General features: G+C 42.9%; 1 long non-coding RNA gene across 1 annotated transcript; it reads left to right on the forward strand.

Moving 5' to 3' along the window:
* Positions 1–1,046: 1,046 nt before the first annotated feature.
* Positions 1,047–17,801, forward strand: LOC140708462 (uncharacterized). The gene is made up of 2 exons (XR_012088668.2): positions 1,047–1,130; positions 17,766–17,801. It is a non-coding gene; the product is annotated as an uncharacterized LOC140708462 (long non-coding RNA).
* Positions 17,802–20,797: the final 2,996 nt, after the last annotated feature.

Here is a 20,797-nt window from a genome sequence, read left to right on the forward strand (position 1 = left end):
GCTTGAACATCTGGCATTTGAAATGTCATATATGGTAAAAGTGTGTTATAAAATCTTAAGCATTTTTCTTGCCTGAAAAATTCATGTGATGGTTCAATAATTACTGCATTCTTCAATGTCTCACTTCTTTAGGATTGGAATACATATTAAATGTTTCCAAACCATGAGCTATTATTTTGCTTTCCATATTTCCTGGCACATATTTCTTAGGATTTTGACAGATTCTGTATCTGTAGCTTGAAATAGCTGTACTGGTATCCCATCTAATGATTTATTTATTTCAATTCCTTTGGGAATAGCTTTCACTTCACTTTCTAAAATTGCAGGTTCTTCATCTAAATCCATTTTTTAAAGGAATCTGTCATCCTTGCAACTTTTCTCCAACTTTTGCTGACCTCCTCTCATCTATTTAACCTGATGAGCTAATATATTGCCCTGTTGATCTTTCGGCATTCTTAATCTTGGTGTAAATTTGCCTTTGATTTCTTAAGTCTTGTGAAAGAGATCTTCTGTTTTCCTTGTTGATGGTTCTCTTATTCTTCTTCTTAGTCTTATTATTAAAGTAGTAGTAGTAGTACTAGTATCTTTGTCCCTGTGGAAAAGTTGCTGAAAAGTTGCTTTTAGGGTTCCAATCCTATTTCTATCTCTTTTACACACATACACATCAAAGCTGTTGTGTGGGGGAGAGAGATGCAAATATACGTTTTAAGAATTTGGGAAGAGTGAGTTCTATAGGAGAGAAGCATGATAAACCAAGATTCCTGGAATCTTTCTGCTTTAAGCCTGCCCCCCCCACCCGACATTCTTCAGAGGGCACTCTTTAACCCGCCCTGCCCTTGACCCCCCCATCTCTCCCCCCCCCCCCAGCTGCTGTTTCCTGTTTACAGGCTGGTGCGGGAGCTTTCATCGTGGGTTTCTGAGCTCACTTCCCCCCCAACAGGAAGCCCTGCAGGACACAGCTTCCCGCCACACCCCACACCGATTGGGGTGGGGTGGAATAGAGGGCAGAGGAGCCCGAGGGAGGGAAAGTGGGGTGGGGTGGGGGGGGAAAGGGGGACTTTAAAGGGCTGGGCTCTTCTGCTTCCTCTCATGCGGGTGGAACTCAGCCGAGAGACAAGAGGCAGAAAAGGGTAAGAGAAGGGGGCTGCTGCTCGTGGGCGGGGTGGAGGGTGATGGGGGTAAAGGAATGGGGCTCAGTGTTTTGGGGTCTCCTTTCTCCCGTCCAGGAAGCATCCAACGGGCACCCTCTCCTCGTTGCCTACCGTCCGCATTTCACATTCCTAGCCTAGGCGTGCCTGCCCAGCAATCAGCCCCGTCGCATTTCTGGGGCGACTTTACTCTCGAGCCAGTGTTTGTTGTGCTGGGTTTTAGGGTTGCCCCTGGTGCCTAGAGCATACGTCCCTAGGAGTGGGTCCCGCTATGTTCAGGACGGCTTACTCCTAAGAAAACTGGGCAGAGGGTTGCAGCCTTGACCAGCGGAAAGTAGGATCTCTTCCCTGGCCGTATCCCCCCACCAAACCAGGCGCTTTCAGCAGAGGCTGAAATAAACGTTTCAGTCTTCAGGGTGCCACAGAACTGTTCGTTGGTTTTGATGCAACAGCGAGGCAAGGCTTGGGGATTCAGCGTTGCTAGACCTTTACTCCCCGGTTTGGCAAAAGGACATTCTTTTAATTACAAGGGCATTTTTCTCAGGCAAGAGATGAGACAGCAAGACCCCTTGGCACATTCCTGTGTTTTTTTTGGAAGGGAGAACTCTGACAGGTGTGGTTTCGCTACTCTCTGTGTAACAGGCTGCTTTGTAGCTGGTCTGTTTTTTTTGTTTTTGTTTTTGCCTATCCAAACAGACCATGCAAAGCCATAAGCCATCTTCCACGGTGGTGGATTTTATCAGTGCAGCTCCTTATATAGTGGGTAGTACCTTACTTGTGTTTTTTAATCCCCCCTCTTACAACAGCCCTTCAGGCAACCTCTTTCCCTCTAGATATTTTGGCCACCACTTCCAGAATCCCCACCTGGTGCCATGCTGGGAAGAGCTAGTAAGGATTGCCATTGGACCAGAAGGCTGGGGAAAAAGTTATCCATTACCTCTGTATGTGGAGTAAATAGGAAAGAATATGTGTATGAGGCATTCTGTCTGCTTAGTCCATAAGCCATTATTGCCAGCAATCCTTGCTTTAAAGTTCATCCTGCACAACCGTACGTATTCAATCTTATTTCCTCCTAATTCATTGGTCATACCTTATTCTGGGGACAAGAGTCGGACATGACTTAACGACTAAACAACAAAGCTTATTCTAGGAGATTGATAAAATCCTATTCCAGATAGTTCCATTCATTTGAAGAGGTATGCTGGGACACATGCAAGCTTATGAAAAATAGAACTAGTTAGTCCTACAGGTCCCACAGGAATTCTGGTTCCTCTTGTTCCTTGTTCATCTTTTAGGTAAAGTAAAGGCCACATCTATTCTAGAGCATCCTTCCACCTCAGTGTTGCATAACCCAAATTCTCTATTCTGTAATGAAAGGTGAATTTTTCTTTAAAAAGTGCTCTTTTTCTAAATCTGAAAAAAGGGGAGAAAGTGAGATACCAAAAAATTCTGCTTTTGGCTTCATAGCACGTCAAAGCATGTCAGACCTTCAAGTTGATAGCTCATGAGGGTTTCTGGGGATTAAACTGAACAAATGGCTATCTGTGATAGTATTTCTTATCTCATTAATTTCATCTCACTTATTTTTAATGAGAAGAAGGTAGAATAGTTAATGCCACAAGCAGTAGTTGAGATGGTTGTAAGTGATTTTAATTCAGAAATATGTGTGAGAAAACATAACCACCACCCCCGTCTTGCTGTGGTAGTGTGGCACAGATCTGTACCATGTTCTTTCCTCTGCAGCTATTTTCAACAAGTAGGAAAAGAGGTTCTATTCTTATCATGGACTTTCATGGTGCTGAGGTGGGTTATTGATAACACTACCATCTTATTTCTTCTCTGACCTCATCCCTGTGCCTTTAACAACAGTGTGATGTACCAAAACTCAGCAGATGTTGTTTCCCCCAGAACTTCTCTCCAGGATTTGAAGAAGTGTTACTTGCTAAATTACTATTTGTCATGCTACAGTTAAAGGTACCAAAGCATGACCAGTAAAAATTTCAATCCCTCTGAAAATACAGGTGTGCAGCTTGGGGATGCTCCTGGATTTGCTTCTAAGCCCGGATGACCAGTTTTTTTTTATGATGCCCAGGAGTGCCTTTGCACAATTAAAACTAGTGTGTCAGCTGCACCAATTCCTGGAGACATCTGATCTGGCCATGGTGCCACATGCCTTAGTTACATCCCAGTTGGATTGTTGTAACACTCTCTATGTGGAGCTGCCTATGGAATGTGTCTGGAAACTTTTTTATGTATTTACAAGATTTTGTAACCACACCAAATTGCTGACTGGGGCTTGTTACATGGATCACATCCCCCCCCCATTATAACAGCTCCACTGCTTGCCAATCCATTTTCAGGCTGAATTCAAGGGGTTAATTGTAATTTATAATGCCCTGAATGGCTTGGGCCCAAGCTATCTCAAGGGCCACATCTTCCTTTGTGTGCTCGAGTGTTAAAATAATCAGGAGAGGCCTTTCTTTCAGTCCTGCCACTTTAACAGGTCTGCTTGGTGGGGACATGGAGGAAGGTGGAGGAAGGCTTACTCTTTTGCTGCTCCCAGACTTTGGAACTCCTTCCCACAAGAGGCCAGGCTGGCTGCTTCTTTGCAGTCCTTCTGCAAGCAGGCAAAGGCCTTTCTCTTCAGGCAAGCTGTCCCCGAATGACTAGCCACCCGAGAGGATTTTTTTAAAATGAATTGTATCTTACTCCTTTGAATGTGTTTTTGGTGTTGGTTATGTTTTTTGTATGGCATTTGTTTGATCCTTTTTAGTATTTGTATATCCACTGTTGTTAGCTTTGATATCGTCTTTTAATGATGTAAGCTGCCTTGGGTCCTTTTAGGGAGAAAGGCGGTGTGTAAGTACATAAGTGTCCAAGTGAGTACAGTGGGGTCTTGACTTAAGAAGGGCTTGAGTTAAGAACATTTTGACTTAAGAACCGTTCTCATAGGAAAATATTGACTTGACTTAAGTACTTAAATTTGAGTTAAGAACTGAAAAAAAACCCCTGTGAGAGGCAGGGAAAGTGCAAAAAGTGAACTTTCAGTTAACTGTTGGGCAGTGAAAAGGGTGCCTGTCTGCTTCCTCACTCCTCCCAGCGTTTAGAGAGTGGATTGGGAGACAGTCTTTGGACTGCCTGGTACTGTCCTGCCTGGACTGTATTTTCCCTGCCTTCCCTTAACCTTTCTTGACCTAAGAAAAAAGAAACAAAATATCCCCCTCTAGTGGTCGAAGGCGGAATAGCAGCTTCCCATTAGTTTCTATGGACAGAAAAGGGCAGATACGGATTAAATGGTTTTCAATGCATTCCTATGGGAAATGCAGATTTGACTTGAGAACTTTTTGACTTGAGAACCGCCTTCCAATACGGATTAAGTTCTCAAGTCAAGACCCCACTGTAAGTGAGTAAGTAGGTACACAACTGGCAATTAGCCTTGCTGAAAGCAGGTCTGATGTAGTGGTTAGGGTGCTCAGTCTGAAGACATTATTTAAATCCCCACATAGCCATGAAACTATAAAGTGGGAAGGAAAAGAGGCACTGAGTTCATAGGAGGAGAGATGAGGTGTAAATGTGGCAAATAGCATGCTTGTGTGTTTATTTTCACTCTGAGTAAACCATCGCATCACAGATAAATTGAATGTTACATAAGAAAATGACTTCCCTCAGCGAGATAGCTAAGGATGCTTCCTTACTCTGTGTCTGTATATGCTGAACAAAATACATTGAAGAGTTAAGTAGATTTACCTTGGAGAAGAGGAAGCAAAAAGGAGGCATTAATATGTTTCCCACCCACCGTATGTCATGCTGCAGATAGAGCAGGCTTGTTCTCCCTGGCTCCAGACGGAGGAAAAGAACCAGAAAGTAAGTATCTTAAGGAAGCAGACTTTCGGTAGGCATTAGAAGCAGCTTGCTTATATGGTAAGTGCGGCTTGTCAGTGGAGCAGACTAGTTTAGGTGGTGGTTGGTTCTGGTTTTTTGGAGGGATACAAAGCAGAGGCTGGGTGTGTGGTGTAGTTGTAGGTTTTCTGCACAGAACAGGAGCTGGACTAGATGACTCTTAGGGTGCCTTATGAGTCTATGAATAAGTCTGATTTCCTGCTTATATAGAAGGCTAGGTCTAGGGAGTTTTGAATTTGCTTCTAGGCATGCATATGTGTGGGTCTATGTGTGTGTAGACTATTTATGCTTCTCTTTGTTGGTGGAATATAATAAATATATATAGTAAATAATGACAATGGTGATATTTATAGCTGATGCTATATGGTACCTGTTTGCCTGGGCACTGGGGAGGCATCCAGTTTCCTTTTTGTTTATAAAATCTATCAATATTCTAGTCTCTGCAGCAGCCAGCTCCAACCAGCTGGTCTCCAGTTGGCTTAGATCACAACATCCATCACCCCCAGCCAATCATTGGGGGAAAGTGACGCTGACATCTGAAGCCTTTAACCAATGTAGGTTGGAGAACAACCACCACATAGATATTTACAGACAAGAAAAATGAATCCTAAATGTTGAAGAAATAATATACCATGTCGAATTAAACATTTCCCAGATCTTTAGGTCAGATAAAGTGTGCTTGATTTTCTCGTGTTTAAATGTTGCATACGAGAAAGCACTGTTCAGCAGGGAACATGGACTCCAGCATGCTGAATTTCCATGCCACGTTAAAGACAACAACAACGACCTGCAAGCAAATGTAGCATTCAATCCTGTACTTCCACATGTGGTGAGAAATCCAAAGCTAGTTTCCAGGCATGGAGGAAATGCAGAAGGTATATGGGTTTTAGGGGGGTGGTCTGAAGCTCAACATCAAAAAAAGTTAAGATCATGGCCACTGGTCCTATCACCTCTTGGCAAATAGAAGGGGAAGATATGGAAGTAGTGATAGATTTTACTTTCCTGGGCTCCATGATCACTGCATATGGTGACAGCAGCCACGAAATTAAAAGACTTCTGCTTCTTGGGAGGAAAGTGATGACAAACCTAGACAACATCTTAAAAAGCAGAGACATCACCTTGCCAACAAAGGTCTGCATAGTCAAAGCAATGGTTTTTCCAGTAGCAATGTATGGAAGTGAGAGCTGGACCATAAAGAAGGCTGACTGCCAAAGAATTGATGCTTTTGAATTGTGGTTGTTGAAGGAGACCCTTGAGAGTCCCCTGGACTGCAAGAAGGTCAGACCTATCCATTTTGAAGGAAATCAACCCTGAGTGCTCATTGGAAGGACAGATCCTGAAACTAAGGCTCCAATACTTTGGCCATCTCATGAGAAGAGAAGACTGCCTGGAAAAGACCCTGATGTTGAGAAAGTATGAAAGCAAAAGGAGAAGGGGATGACAGAGGATGAAATGGTTGGACAGTGTCATCGAAGCTACCAACATGAATTTGACACAACTCCGGGAGGCAGTGGAAGACAGGAGGGCCTGGCGTGCTCTGGTCCATGCGGTCACAAAGAGTCGGACACAACTATACGACTAAACAACAACAAATGTACAAGTGATGAGATTTTTAGGTGAGATACAAGCAACTAGCAAAAGCAATAGTATTGTAGGGCTTCCCCTGTATATGTTTACAGTCTAGCTCAAACCTCTTATGCTAGTCCCCCCCTTGCCCCATTAAACTGTGAGACATTTCTGATCATATATCCCACTTGCCTATGTAGATATGTAGTTTAGGACTCCATTCATAATACAGTTGTTAGACAGAAGTCAGTGTGAAGAATGATGAGCAATTAGAAAAGAAAATTCTTCCCATAAATCTTTGGCATCAGCTAAGAAGTTGTTAAAATCTGGGTGCGGTGGGGGGTGCATAAGGAAGAATTTTTCTTTTTGCTATGCCACAGGTGAATAAGAATGGCTGTAACAGCTTCACTTCCCCCCCCCTCCATACCTTTCTATTATCCTGATCTAAAAAGACCCATTGATTAAATGGTGTTCGGCTGATTGGGTGAAGCACAGCATGATCCTAGTACTTGTGTGGCATAGTTACAACACTGTAATGGTTAAAGTGTTTGACTAGGATTGGGTTCAGATTCCCATCTGGATGTCATACTCAGAGTGCAAGTTCATTCCAATGTATTCCTCCAATTACTCTGAGTTTAGCACGATGCAAATTGGTTCAGAATTTCCAACTACACAATGTTGCCGTCTTTCTTTATTGCTGTGTTTACAAACTTTGCCAGCCTCTTGCACAGGAAGGTCTGTCATTAATAGTAGATTGTCAGAGGAGATGAGAGGTAATTTTCAGTTGCAGAAAAATAGTCCGATAAAGCACTATGCTACTTAGAATAAAAAAGAGCAGGGGAATTACTGTACTCGCATGTCTGAAGGAACAAAACAACAACAACTCCTACTGCAAAGTCTTTGGAAAACAAACTCTAGACAACACAGTTATGAACAAGGATGGAATTCAGGCGGAATCAGGACAGACCCATGGGCAGATCCAAATGCCATCCCAAGTCTATTTAAGGTGATTTACCAAATCAACCTGGTTCAATTGAGTCACATCCTCACCGAGGGAACCTTGAGACATTTGCCTTTTGTCTCTCAGCCTAACCCACCTCATAGGATTCTTGTGATGATAAAAATGGGGGGGGGGGTGTGACTACTGACTATGCACGCTACTTTGAGGTCTTTGGACAAAGTGTGGGACATAAGTGTAACACATAAACAAAGAAGCAATCTGTGTATTTTCCCCTAATGAGGCTGTTGCCAACTTCAGGCAATCATTTAGTACAGAATAGCTGGGTGTGGGTATAGAGAGAGCACCCCTTGACTTCTGCTTCCATCAGAATAGTAATGCCCTGCAGTTGTGCTGCAGAGCAGTGCTATGCCTGTCACTTAGTTCAGTTTTGCTCATGGCCAGATAAATGTGTGTATAAGATTGTAGCCTTAAAGGTGTGGGGGGGGGGGGGAGAGGCTGGGACAGGGTAATCTTGTAGGGAGATTGTAGCATGGGTTCTCCTGGTATTGCATCTCTTTGTCTCTATGGATTTATATACTTTGCACAGTTATTGTAGTTTGAGTCAAGTTTGCCTGCATGCTATGGAATACTTGGACCTGAACTTTGATGAAGCATTTTTGATTCTCTGTCAGACAGCTCTAGTACAAACCCCTGAACTATAATGAAATATAATGAACTCTACATGCCTCACCAACCTATGAATCCTAGGATATATCATCAAACTACAAATCCCAGGATTCCATAGGGTAGAACCGTGGCAGTCGATGTAGAATCAAACTATTATGACTGTGTTGTGCAGATACAAAGGCTCAACCTAATCCAACTTTCCCTAACCTGTTTGTCTCTAATTATGCTGAAATATAACTCCCACTGTCTCCAACCAGCCTCTTGTAGACTAGCAGATCAGGAAGGCACAGGGCTCGGCTACAGCTGTATGTCCGCTTTCCAGAGTTTAGCAAAACTCTCTTTCAGTGCTGGAAAATGAATCTCTCTGCCAGCATGGTAACTGGCTTTTGGCCTTGTAGGCTGAAGTTCTGGGATTTACTGTCCAAAGCCAACAAGCTCTGGGCAACATCCTCAAGCTTTGCTGGAATTATGTTTTGTAGGTGAGGAGGGAGATAGCCCAATGTATGGGAGAGATGGCATCATTGATGCATAACCCATGTTTGCAGTTCATATAATTTTCTTTCTTTTTTTCTTTTTTGCTTACAAATGGTGCACATTGCTAAAAATAAGCTGTGGGAAGCCACATAGTAGGGAGGAAAGGCAGCCCAGTCTAGCCTATCTCCCCCGCTAACATTGTCATGCAATACTGTCTTGCAAGAGAAGGAGGAGAAAGGCAGATGGGCGAAGAGTGCGTTCTGATCAAGCTTTTATCATGGTACAATTGCCTTCTCTCATCAGTAGAATTCTGCACAACAGGGAGAGCATAGAGGCGTCTTTCACTTGAAACCAGAATTTGGATTTACTTACTTACTTACCAACCACCCATCTGGCCTGTGGCCACTCTGAGTGATTCACAACAACACACAGTACAGCAGAATCTGTCAAGTGAAAAAAAAGATAGGCTAGAGCAGCGCAATACATCTGTCTGACAGAGACCTGTTTTGTCTGTTACAGACAAATCATAAGATTTGAAGGAGGCTTGAAGATCTTCTATACCAGTGGTTCCCAACCTTGGGTCTCCAGATGTTCTTGGACTACAACTCCCAGAAATCTTGGCCAGTACACCTAATGGTGAAGGCTTCTGGGAGTTTTGAATCCAGGAACATCTGAGGACTCCAGGGCTGGAAACCACTGACCTGGACCAACTCTGTGCTCAGCATAGGAAAGATAGAGCTAGAATATTCCCAACGATTGGACTTCCAGTGAGTGAAAGGTGATCAGTTCAAAGATTAAGTTGTTCTTAACCACCAGGAGTTTCTGCTATTGTTTAGCTGAAGTCTGCCCTCCTGAAGGTAGCCCATTAGAGCTGGGCTTCCTTTCTAGGTAAAGGTAAAGGTTCCCCTTGACATTTTTAGTCCAGTCGTGTCCAACTCTAGGGGGCGGTGTTCATCCCATTTTTCAAGCCGTAGAGCCAGCGCTTGTCCGAAGACAGTTTCCGTTGTCACGTGGCCAGTGTGACTAGGGAACACCGTTTTACCTTCCCACCAAGATGGTACCTATTTATCTACTTGCATTTGCATGCTTTCGAACCGCTAGGTTGGCGGGAACTGGGACAAAGCGACGGGAGCTCACTCTGTCACGTGGATTCACTCTTACGACTGCTGGTCTTCTGACCCTGCAGCACAGGCTTCTGCGGTTTAGCCCGCAGCACCACCATGTCCTTTCCTTTCTAGGGGAGTACAAAACAAATCTTTGCCCGCTTTCATGTAAAAGTCTTTCAGATCTTCTAAGAGGGCTGCCACACCCTCCTTTAGCCTTTCCTTCTTGTTGATGTGTTCCTTTAATTGGACTCAAGTTTCCACACCCCTGGCCATCTTCACCCTCCTCCGTTGACCCCGGATAAACTGCAGTGACCCTCCCAAACATATTTTCAAGAAACAATTGACCTAAATTTATGCATTTGTGCAGTGGGGGTGGGGAGATCAGGGCTGACTGTTGCAGTTTGGCCCCCCGGGACTGGAAAATGAAAGTATGTCTTCCTTCTTCAAGGCAGTACATGGCAAACAGATAGCTAAACAGAGAGACAGATGCTAATGAAATAGCCAGAGTTTAGAAATGTTACTTTTGGGATTCTAGTTCCCAGGCTACCTGGAGATGATGATAATAAAGTCAATTCTGTAAGACCTTTTTTCAGGGTTTTCCAGCTAGGGACTGCTCAGATGTGGTTTACCAAACCCTTCTCCTGGAGGCGCCTTAGGACAGTGCTGCTTGCCCAAGGCCACAAAGGCTGGCTTTACTCACAGGGGGCACATTTCCAAATTGTGGGAATAATGTACAATTAGTCACCCTTTTAATCAAGATGGAAATCTGTCACCTGAGGCAGCCACTTCACTCCTTATTATAATGGACCCAACCTTGATTATCAGTTTAATTTTTTGTTTGTTCCATCCTCTTTGGTTAAGGGGCCAGTTTATACTAGATTTGTGCAAACATCTCTTCCCCCCCCCCCCCCCCGATTACATTGCAGTCTGATGAGTTCTGGGAACTGTAGTTCAAAAACACAGATGTACATGCCTCTGATTTATATGTTTTGTTCCCCTGCCCCCAACTCTTGGGTTTAAAGCCCTGAATAACAACAGCAGCACTAGGCATTATCCACCCTGACTGCTGAGGATAGTTATCTTCTGTAATAGTAGTGCTTTGGTGGCATGGGGAGACTGTGCAGGAAGGATCAAGAGGAGACCCCTGCAGCATACCTGTAACCATGGGAACCCAAGCAGAGCCCGGCTGGATCAGGTCAAAGGTCTTTCTGGTCCAGCAAACTGTTCTGCTGATCAGATAGATGCCCATGAGAAGCCCATAAGCAGGATGTTCATTCAATCATTCCATCCTGTACTTGTTTTTCCAGCAACTGGTGCACAGAGGCAAGCGGGAGGTTACACAGAGCCAGCTGTGACTGAGAGCTTTATCCTTCATTAATTTCTCATATTCCTCTTATAAGCTTGTTACAATGTCTTGTAGCTGTGAATTCCATTAATTAAATAACCCAACATTTGGGCAATGATTTTACTAGGACAAACTAAAGTAGTTCAAAGGCATATACATCTTCCATTCTCCAGGATTCTCCATTTAGCCAGATGGTATAAAGAAGTACTTAGCCTGATCGTGGGTTTTTGAGAATTCAAACGTGAGCTTGTTTGGATGGCTTTTGGGCTGATTTTGATAAAGGTATTGCCCAACTCATTTTAATTTGGTATTTTTAAACATTTTTCCTGATGGACCAGTAAAACTCCTTTTCTCCCTCCCTCCCTCCCTCCCTCCCTCCCTCCCTTTCTTTCTTTCTTTCTTTCTTTCTTTCTTTCTTTCTTTCTTTCTTTCTTTCTTTCTTTCTTTCTTTCTTTCTTTCTTTCTTTCTTTCTTTCTTTCTTTCTTTCTTTCTTTCTTTCTTTCTTTCTTTCTTTCTTTCTTTCTTTTCTTTCTCTCTCACAAGTACCTTGCAGATTGATTTGATGAGATGACTTAGAGCTCTAACATCATTAGAGAAGTAGAAAAACCATTCTGTTCACTTTGTCCATACTACATATGTGTCTCCTTAGCTGTCCCTCTACCATGTACACAGTAGCTAAGCCCTGACTAAGGTGATTCCCATCCATTTGTACCCAGTATCACATTGGACTGTGGTGCCGATTTAAAAGGAATCCACATGGCTGATGATGGCCAGTGTAGACCTATGACAGGGCTCATAACTCAGAGGTGGAGCAGCATGCTTTATATGCAGGAGGTTTCCAGTTCTGATCCTTGTTAAGTTGGCCAAGTGGCACATAATAGGGAAAGCCAAACCAAGATATTTGCTTCCTAGGGTAGAAAAGCAAACAATGCCCCATTACTCTCAAAGTACATAGCTGCCTTGACTCTCTTGTTATATGCTGTCAAGTCACAACTGACTTATAGTGACCCTAAATGGTGTTCAAGGTAAGTGAGATACTGTATATTTAAGGAGTGGTTTCACCAGTTCCACACCCCTAGTGAATTTCCATGGGTGGGTAGAGATTTAAACCCAGGCCTCCTGAGTCCTAGTCCGTCACTCTATCTACTACACCCCACCACACCAGGTATACTTTTCACAAGTCAGAAAACCTCCCCCTAATTTGCAGTCAAAATACAGTGGTGCCTCGCTAGACAGTTACCCTGCATGACAGTTTTTTTCGCTAGACATTGGCTTTTTGCGATCGCTATAGTGCTTCGCAAAACAGTGATTCCTATGGGGGAATTTCGCTGGACAATGTTTGGTCCCTGCTTCGCAAACCGATTTTCGCTAGATGACGATTTTGACAGCTCCCTCCACGCTCGCATACAGGCGTTTTCAGGACCTAAGCTTCGCAAGACAGTGATTTAAACAGCTGATCGGCGATTTGCAAAGCGGCTTTCCTGTGGCCAATCTTCACTAGACAACGACGATTCTTCCCCATTGGAACGCATTAAACAGGTTTCAATGCGTTCCAATGGTGAAATGCTTTTCGCTAGACAATGATTTCGCTAAACAGCGATTTCAGTGGAACGGATTATCATCGTCTAGCGAGGCACCACTGTATAAGGTCTGGACTAACTGTGTTTGTAAATTGCTTGCCAGATGCAGCTGCATCACTTTGCTTAATGGCAGGAATGGCCCTGAGAAAATCTGTCCTGCCATTCAGAGCAGACAGTGCAGGGCTGAGATGGGTATATACTCTAATGAGGCAGTTTCCTTCTCTGTAAACAGGGAATCTGTGTGCCTAGAGGTTTTATGCTTGCAAAGTATTTTCACACACGAAGCTGCTGCGGTGTGCTGTAGTATAGCGGCTGAGACTCAGCGTCCTCCTTTCGAATCTCACTTCAGCCACAAGCTCACTAGACGCAAGCCTTTGTAACTCTCAGCTGCTATTTGTGTAAATGTGTGAACGTTTCTGATGTGGGACTGAAAGCGGAGGGAAGCAATTAAAGACACAAAAGCAAATCTATGCCCAAGCGGGTGTAGGCTTTGCCTTCGTGTAACAGGGGAACAGAATCTTTGCCTTCGTGTAACAGGGGAACAGAATCTCAGTTGATTTCAGCTGTATGAAATGAAAAAGCTCTTCAGGCTGTGGACGTTAAGGATTTCCTAAATGAGAGAAGCTGTTCAATCCAACGGAAAGAGGAATCCTCATTTTAGCAAAGCTAACCTGGTCAGGGATAATACTAAATTGAAGCACCTGTCCCCTTGGCAGGTTTGTCAATGAAAACATAATTCTCTGGAGAGAATCCAGCTGCTCAGTGCCTGCATGTGGAGAGGGTCTTGTTTGGGTCTTGTTTCTTGAATAGGTAGATGTTTTTCAAAAAAAAGGCTGCAGCATATCATGGACTTGTTAAGCCAAATCTGTTAAAAGCAAGTTGATTGACTAAAAAAAGCTATCAATAATTAAAGAGACGTCCTGCTTTAAAAAAATATATGGGTTAAATTGCGCTTGGAATTACATTTAAAAGAAACAGCCCATCTTTATGAGATTAGGTAGAATTTATGGAGATTTAATCTATTTAAAAAATAATTGGCAAACAATGCGTTCTTATACATGTCTACTCGGTAATAAATCTCACTGAGTTCAGTGGAATATACTCTTATATCCCATTGGGTTATATCCTATATGGAATAGTACATCCAAGCTGTTAAAATTAATTCACTGTTTTTCTCTTTAACTGAGTAATTCCTCTAGTTTGTTATGGGGTGTAGAAAGCTAGGGCATCAATTGTTTAGATAAAATGAAGACATTTTACTTTGAACAGTCATGGAATATTCTGGGTTGATTTTCTTGGACTGGAACATGATTTTACAGGAAATTCTCAGGAAGGCTGCTTTGTAAGAAGATCCTGTGTTTTTAAATGAAAGGATGTTTGGGGGGGTTTGCATCCTTGTCTCCATAGCATTTGGCATCAGTCCAGCAAAGGGTAAATATTTATTTATTTTTTCCCTCAATGGGCAGAGAGTCAAAAAAAATTTCTGGGTGTGAGTCATGAGTAAATGACCCTGTTCCAATTAATCCCTAAGAAAGATTTTCTTTCTCATAATTGGAACTACGTATTAGATGCATTTAGATCTTCCCAGTGCACTTTCCGCCAGTGAGTTCCAGGTATCATAGGTGGCTTTCTTCTTCCATAATTTTATCCTCATGACAACCGTGTGAGGTAGGCCACTTGGAGAGCGAGTGACTCGCCTTAGGTCACCCAGTGACTTCAGTGGCTCAGAGCAAACTAGGACCTGGATTTTCCAAACTTCCATCCTAGCACTTAGTTGATTGTATCTGACTCATTTAATCCTTCTTTACCACAAGACCACAAATTACAGCCATTTGTTCACTTCCTCACTTCAAAAGCTTCAGGCAAGTTACCAAGTCTTCTGTGTTTCGCCAAGCTTTTGGTGTGGGTTGAAGTTCAATTTTCCTCTTACTATTTTTGAGGCTCAATTACTTTACTTTGGTCTCAGGTTTACTGCATGCAATTGATTTTTACTAATGTGAATTATTTTTATTGACATTTGAAATGGATTTCACTGCATTTTATGTGTTATATTATTATTTTTTCCCTTAAGCCTCTTTTCATGTGTAAAGAAAAGCAGAGTGTATATATTTTATATAAGTAAATATGACTGGCTGAATATAAATAGGTGGAGTAGGCAACTGAGATGAAAGACCAAAGAGGAAGTACCTAAAGTAGCTGAGCCTGGTTGTAAGAAAATGAGGGGAAGGGAAAGTGTGGTGATTTGCAGAAAGTTTTATGTGGGAAGGTCTGCCTTCTGGGACTTTGAATACAGTGGTGCCCCGCATAACGACGACCCCGCTAAATGATGAAACTGCAGGACGATGACTTTTGCGATCGCTATAGCAATTTGCAAAACAGGCATTTCAGTGGGGGAATTCCACTTCACGACAATTTGGTCAGCGCTTCACGGACCGTTTATTCACAAGACGACGATCTTTACAGCTGATCGTCGGCTTCGCAAAATGGCTTCCCGCTGTTTTACGGACCCATGCTTCGGAAGACAGCGATTACAAACAGCTGATCGGTGCTCACAAAATGGCTGCCCTATGGAGGCTCTTCGCAGGACAACGAGGTATTTTCCCCATTGGAACGTATTAACCAGTTTTCAATGCAATCCAATGGGGAAACTGTTTTTGCATGACGACGATTTCACTGTATAGCGATTTCAGGGGAATGAATTATTGTCGTCATGCAGGGCACCACTGTACAGGAGCCATTGCTTTTGAGAAGTCCATGTTAAAGGATGTTTGTTCTTTATCTTACAGCAAAACAGAGCTTTATTTGAAGATGAAATGCTAACTAACAGGATGGAATGATTTCCACTCACTCTCTGTAAATATTTCATGTGCCTGCCTGTGGTAGGTAGTTCTAAAGAGACAGGAGAGAAATGTGTGGACTAAAAGGGGATCACTTTGCCTGCAACTGTTTTAGAAAAGCACCAACAAGGAGCTTTTGTACTTCTGGGAGGCTTAATTGTGTATACAAGACTCATAGGGAGCATGCATCTTGTTCCAAAGAAAAATGTTTCATAGGCCAAACTTTGCTTTCCACAGCACCCTAATTTGCAAAAACAGAAAAGTGTTGAAAGGACACATGTGGCTCTCCCACTGTTAAGACCGTTCTTTGGAGCCTTGTTTTTCACCTTGTAGGTAAAATGCCTTGGCTCACGCTGCAATCTTATGCCCAAGTCATCTTCCGTTGAGATCCTGGTCTAGGAACCTGCGTTTGTAGAGTCGTAGTGAGTGGCTGCCAGGGAAACAACAACTCTGTAATGATGATGAGTTCCATCCATGGAACTCCCTGTATCTTTTGCTAGTTGCCTCCTTTCTCCCTTCACATTTAGGTATCAGCCAAAAACTACTTGGGGGGAGAGAGAAGGGCTTGGGCATCTGATGACATGTCAGTCTTACGTGCAACGCTGTCTGCTTGCTCTCTTGTCTTTCTGTGGTTATTTCATGAAGATTGCCTTTTTAAAACATAAATTGCAAAGCTGTCTTGAGTATCAGTGTTTTAAATAAATGGTATAAACAGGAGGTATTGCTACATCAAAAGGGCAACGGCAGCATGCTTGATACTCCACACCCACCCTTTAAATACAGTAGGACCCTTTTATCCATGGGATCAGTATCCACAGGCTCACATATACAGGGTCTGAAAATATTGTATTACCATACCAGGCTACCAGATTGAGCAAGAGATGGTGCTATGAATGCTTGTTAGTGAAGAATACTTAACATGGTCTGGGTCTCCCTCTAGTGGCCAGTTCTGGTAGAGCATGTGAAAATTATATACAGTACATAATTTTCGAATAAGAGGACTTCAGTCAGATAGCACTTCCAGTACAGGATTTCCTCTAAGCAATCCTTCCCACAGAGACTTTCGGGGAAGTAGGACATATGAACCTTCAGCACAGGCCATCTCATGGCTTAGCCAAAATTTGTATATGGATTGTCTAGACCAGGGGTCTCTAAACTTTTCAGCATGAGGGCCACATCATATATATTCCACATTTTTGAGGGCTGAAGGAATACGTGCACATATGCGCATGTGTGCACACAAGCCCACATGCATGCACACATGCACGGGCTGAAAGGAATGGACCTGAGCCTGCAATGTTAGCCAGGATGGATAAAAAGGCAAGGCAGGATGTGGCCCATGGCCCATAGTTTGGAGACCCCTGGTCTAGACACATGGGCCTGTCCAGACTGGTCATTTTGGGTATGGGGTGAATCAGATTACAAAGGGTCTGCTGAGGTTGGGTGAAGGAGCAAAAAGGTATTTGGCATGCTCATCCTGTCCAAACAGCAAAAATCTCCTGTAGCCCAGTCTGCTGTCAATTAAGTGCTTCCCCTGATCATCTGGGGAAGGTTGGATAAAGTGAAATAATAATAATAATAATAATAATAATAATAATAATAATAATAATAATAATAATAATAATCATCATCATCATCATCATCATCATCATCATCATCATCATCATCATCATCATCATCATCATCATCATCTTTATTTATTTATTTATTTATTTATTTATTTATTTATTTATTTATTTGGCTCCTCTTTCCCTCCTTCAGTGATGTTCCGTTTTTTCCCTTCCCCGCTCCCTGCTTCTCTTCCCTCATTCTCTCCCTCCCCCACTTTATCTCTTGGAATCTCTCAGCTAAACAGGCTTTGAGCATGCTAAAAAGAATGCATGCCCTGCCGCTGGACCAGAAAGGTACACAACAGCTCTTAAAGGGAAATGATGGATCGTTCTAAGTAGAAACTCTTTTGGACAAGTCTTTTTTTCGATCCAAAACCATGCCCTCACTGAACCATATGCTATTGTAGACAGGCCCAACAGACCAGCGATGACTTCAGCCCATTGGTATTTTAGGAATGCTTATGATTTCCTGTCTTTTTAAAGTAGTCTTCTTTGCAACTGTGTTCTCTCAGTCCAAACTTTTAAAATCCTTTTCTATTTTTTCTCTCTCTCTCCCTTTTCCCTTTCACAGACTCCTGCAGATAATGACAACTGGATGGATATCTTTTCCCACCTCTGCAAAACTCTCCCGCCCTCTCTCCCAACCCTTGTACCAGTGCCAACTGTAGTCTCCACTGGTACAGAGGATGGAAGGGTGGGTGGTCAGAGAAAGGACGGTGCAGAGCCTCTCCCCATCTCCCAGCCTTGATGTCTTCTCTGAAAGATAGGCGGAAGAGGCCTCCAGCCCTGCTGCACTTTCCAGTCAGTGTTAAAAGTGCACCATCTCCTCAGAGAGAAACACTGACTCTCCCTTGGATCCCCCCTCCCCCAACAGTTCTGTCCAGAGAACCCCTCACTTCCTGCTTACCATCATAGCAAACATCTCTTGAGATTGTGCCAGCTAGGAAAAAAAATGCATATATTCTGATCCAGTCTGATGGGTTTTGATTTTATTTTATTTTGAGTTACACAGTTAGCTAGCTTTTGGTTTTGAATAAATACGATCGGTGGGGCTGTGCCAGGGAACCTAGCAGAACACAATCAAAATAAGAAGGGTTGGTAGAGGAAGGGTGTGAGAGAGTCCTAAATGTGAATTTGGGAGGCAGGGTGGTATAGGGTAAAATAGGGATACAGCTGGATATAAAAGCAGGGAAGTGGGGAGTGTTCCAAGAAAGGGGTTTTTAAACTCTGTCAGCAGTGGTGGGGTGGTAACATGGAAGTACAGACACTCCTCCTCACAGCCAGATGTACACGGGGAGTCTTAACATGTATACATATGCATTGTTCCATATCAGCAAATCCATTCTAGTCCTTTTCACTAGGAGGAACTGGTTTCTTGTAAATCTAATGGATCTTAATTGCCTGTTCAAGATCGAGACACCTCAGAATATTTTGGATTACATTGTCTTTTCCTAAAGAGAACAAAAATACCTGCACAAAGAACTGTCAGAATTGCAGCTAAGTTAAGAGAAGGGAAACCAGAGAAAGGTGACAGAAAAATCTCATTCTCTCTCCTAATCAGAAGGTCTCAGTGCTTCCACCTGTGAACCATGGCTCCAATATATTAAAATGTTCTAGTAAGAAAAAAAGTCAGAAGAACTGATTGGAAAGTATGGCAGGAAAATTATAAATGCAGAGTGACATCATTTGCACCCCTCTAAAATACAATGCTTGAGGAAGGGCGTTGAGCCTCACTTGGAACCAGTCAATAATGGGATTGAAGAAGAACAGGAGTATATTGGAGAATGGAAAATACAGAGATGAAATATTAGTTTAGAAGAGGGGAAAAAGAAGGACTGGGACATAATAGAGTTTTTATCAAATTATGCATGGCATGAAGAAAATAGGTAGAACTCTTTTTCCCTTTCTAGATACAGGCAATAGATTTTGGTCATTATGAAAATACAGCAGTTCAAACAGAGGCACAGTGGGGGAATCAAACTCCCAATGTCTGGCTCTGCAGCCAGATACCTAAACCAGAGAGCTATCCAACTAGCTAATTAGTTAGCTATTTAATTTGAAATTTCAATAGAATTCCCATATTTCCCCCTTTACAGTTTTCTGGCTTTAGATAATTATGTAATTTGAGGGGAGTGGACATTTTCTGCTTTGCCTAATGCAGCAAATTGTGGCTCCAGTAATACTCGACATACTAGATCTCAGAGTTGTTTACTGAAATTGACGTTGTAAGCCATTATATGTTGAGAAGGGAAGCACTAGAGAGTGATGTAGGGAGAAGGTGAGAGAACTGTCCCCTTTAATGTATATTTTCCTTCTGCCTATCTGTTAAATTTAAAGGTACTGGTAAGATTGAAGCCCATCTGGACTTCATGCCCACTGAACCCAAATACTTCAGAGAAGCATAGAGTACTTCAGGTTTTCAGATTCCAATAATTGAAAGATACCTGAGATAGCAGGCTCCAAGGCCAAACCTGCATTCATCATCATAATCCTCTCATCATCATGTATCATCAAGTCAATTCTGACTTTTTGGCAACCCTTTTCAGGTAGAGAATACTCAAAAGTGGTTTTACCACCTGCTTCTTGTGGGGGCATCCTTGGACTGTGCAGCTAGCCCAAGGTTACACAGGCTGGATTTTCACCCAGGAGACACAGTGGGAAATCGAACTCCCAACCTCTGGCTCCACAGCCAGATTCCTAAACCACTCAGCTATCCAACCAGCTAAACTTATATTAATGGCTGGTAAATTAAGCTTTATTGTCACGCCTGCAAACAATCCTCCTCCTGTCAAAAATTACTGAAGTAGTCATGTTAGTCCGTTGGCTCAAAACCAACTAAGCTTCTAGTGGTACCTTAAATACTGACAAGTTTTGTTCAACATAAACTTTCGTGGAACTGGGCTGCGATCCAAGAAATTTTATGCCAAATAAAACTTGTTAAACTCTGTGAGGTAAAGCGGGACACCTTGTTTTCCCTGCTAGGCCTCCTTTCCCTTATAATATGCTGCCACCCAGAGGCCTTTTCTAGGCAGTGTGTTAGGTAACCTATATTTACATGAAATCTTTACACATCTATAGAAAGGCACATTCCACTAATTGTTCATTCACCCCAGGAGGATAGAACTGCTTTGAGTGCTTTCAGCTGGCAACCATTACTTTTATTCTCTGCTGCTTTGCCTGTCCTCCTCCCATGAGTGTAGGCCTGACCCAGAAGTGTCCAAAGGAGGGGGAGCCTAGCTTGCATATAACCTGTGTGTAGCATGTGACACTACCACAGTGTGTCTGTTTACAGTCATGGAAATACATTAAAATAGTATGCATTGAAGTAGTTTGGGGTCGTAGGAGAAATGTCTCCCTAGACATCTGGGGAATTAGGTAGCTGGAATACATGGAATGAGCTGGTCAGTAAGAGGCCTGCTGGAAAAGAACTGCATGTGCCTCATGGTTTGCCCTGAACCCATTAAACTAACTTTTGCCACCTTGTATAGCAGTGGATACTATCCTCTAACCAGCGTTAAAATCAGATCTGTTTTCATGCTGGTTGACACTTGCCATAGAGCCCTTCCCCCAGGCAGTATGAGATCTTAGGCCAGGCCAGCAATT

This window comes from Pogona vitticeps, chromosome 6 (genome assembly GCF_051106095.1).
Source record: "Pogona vitticeps strain Pit_001003342236 chromosome 6, PviZW2.1, whole genome shotgun sequence".
NCBI lineage: Eukaryota > Metazoa > Chordata > Lepidosauria > Squamata > Agamidae > Pogona > Pogona vitticeps.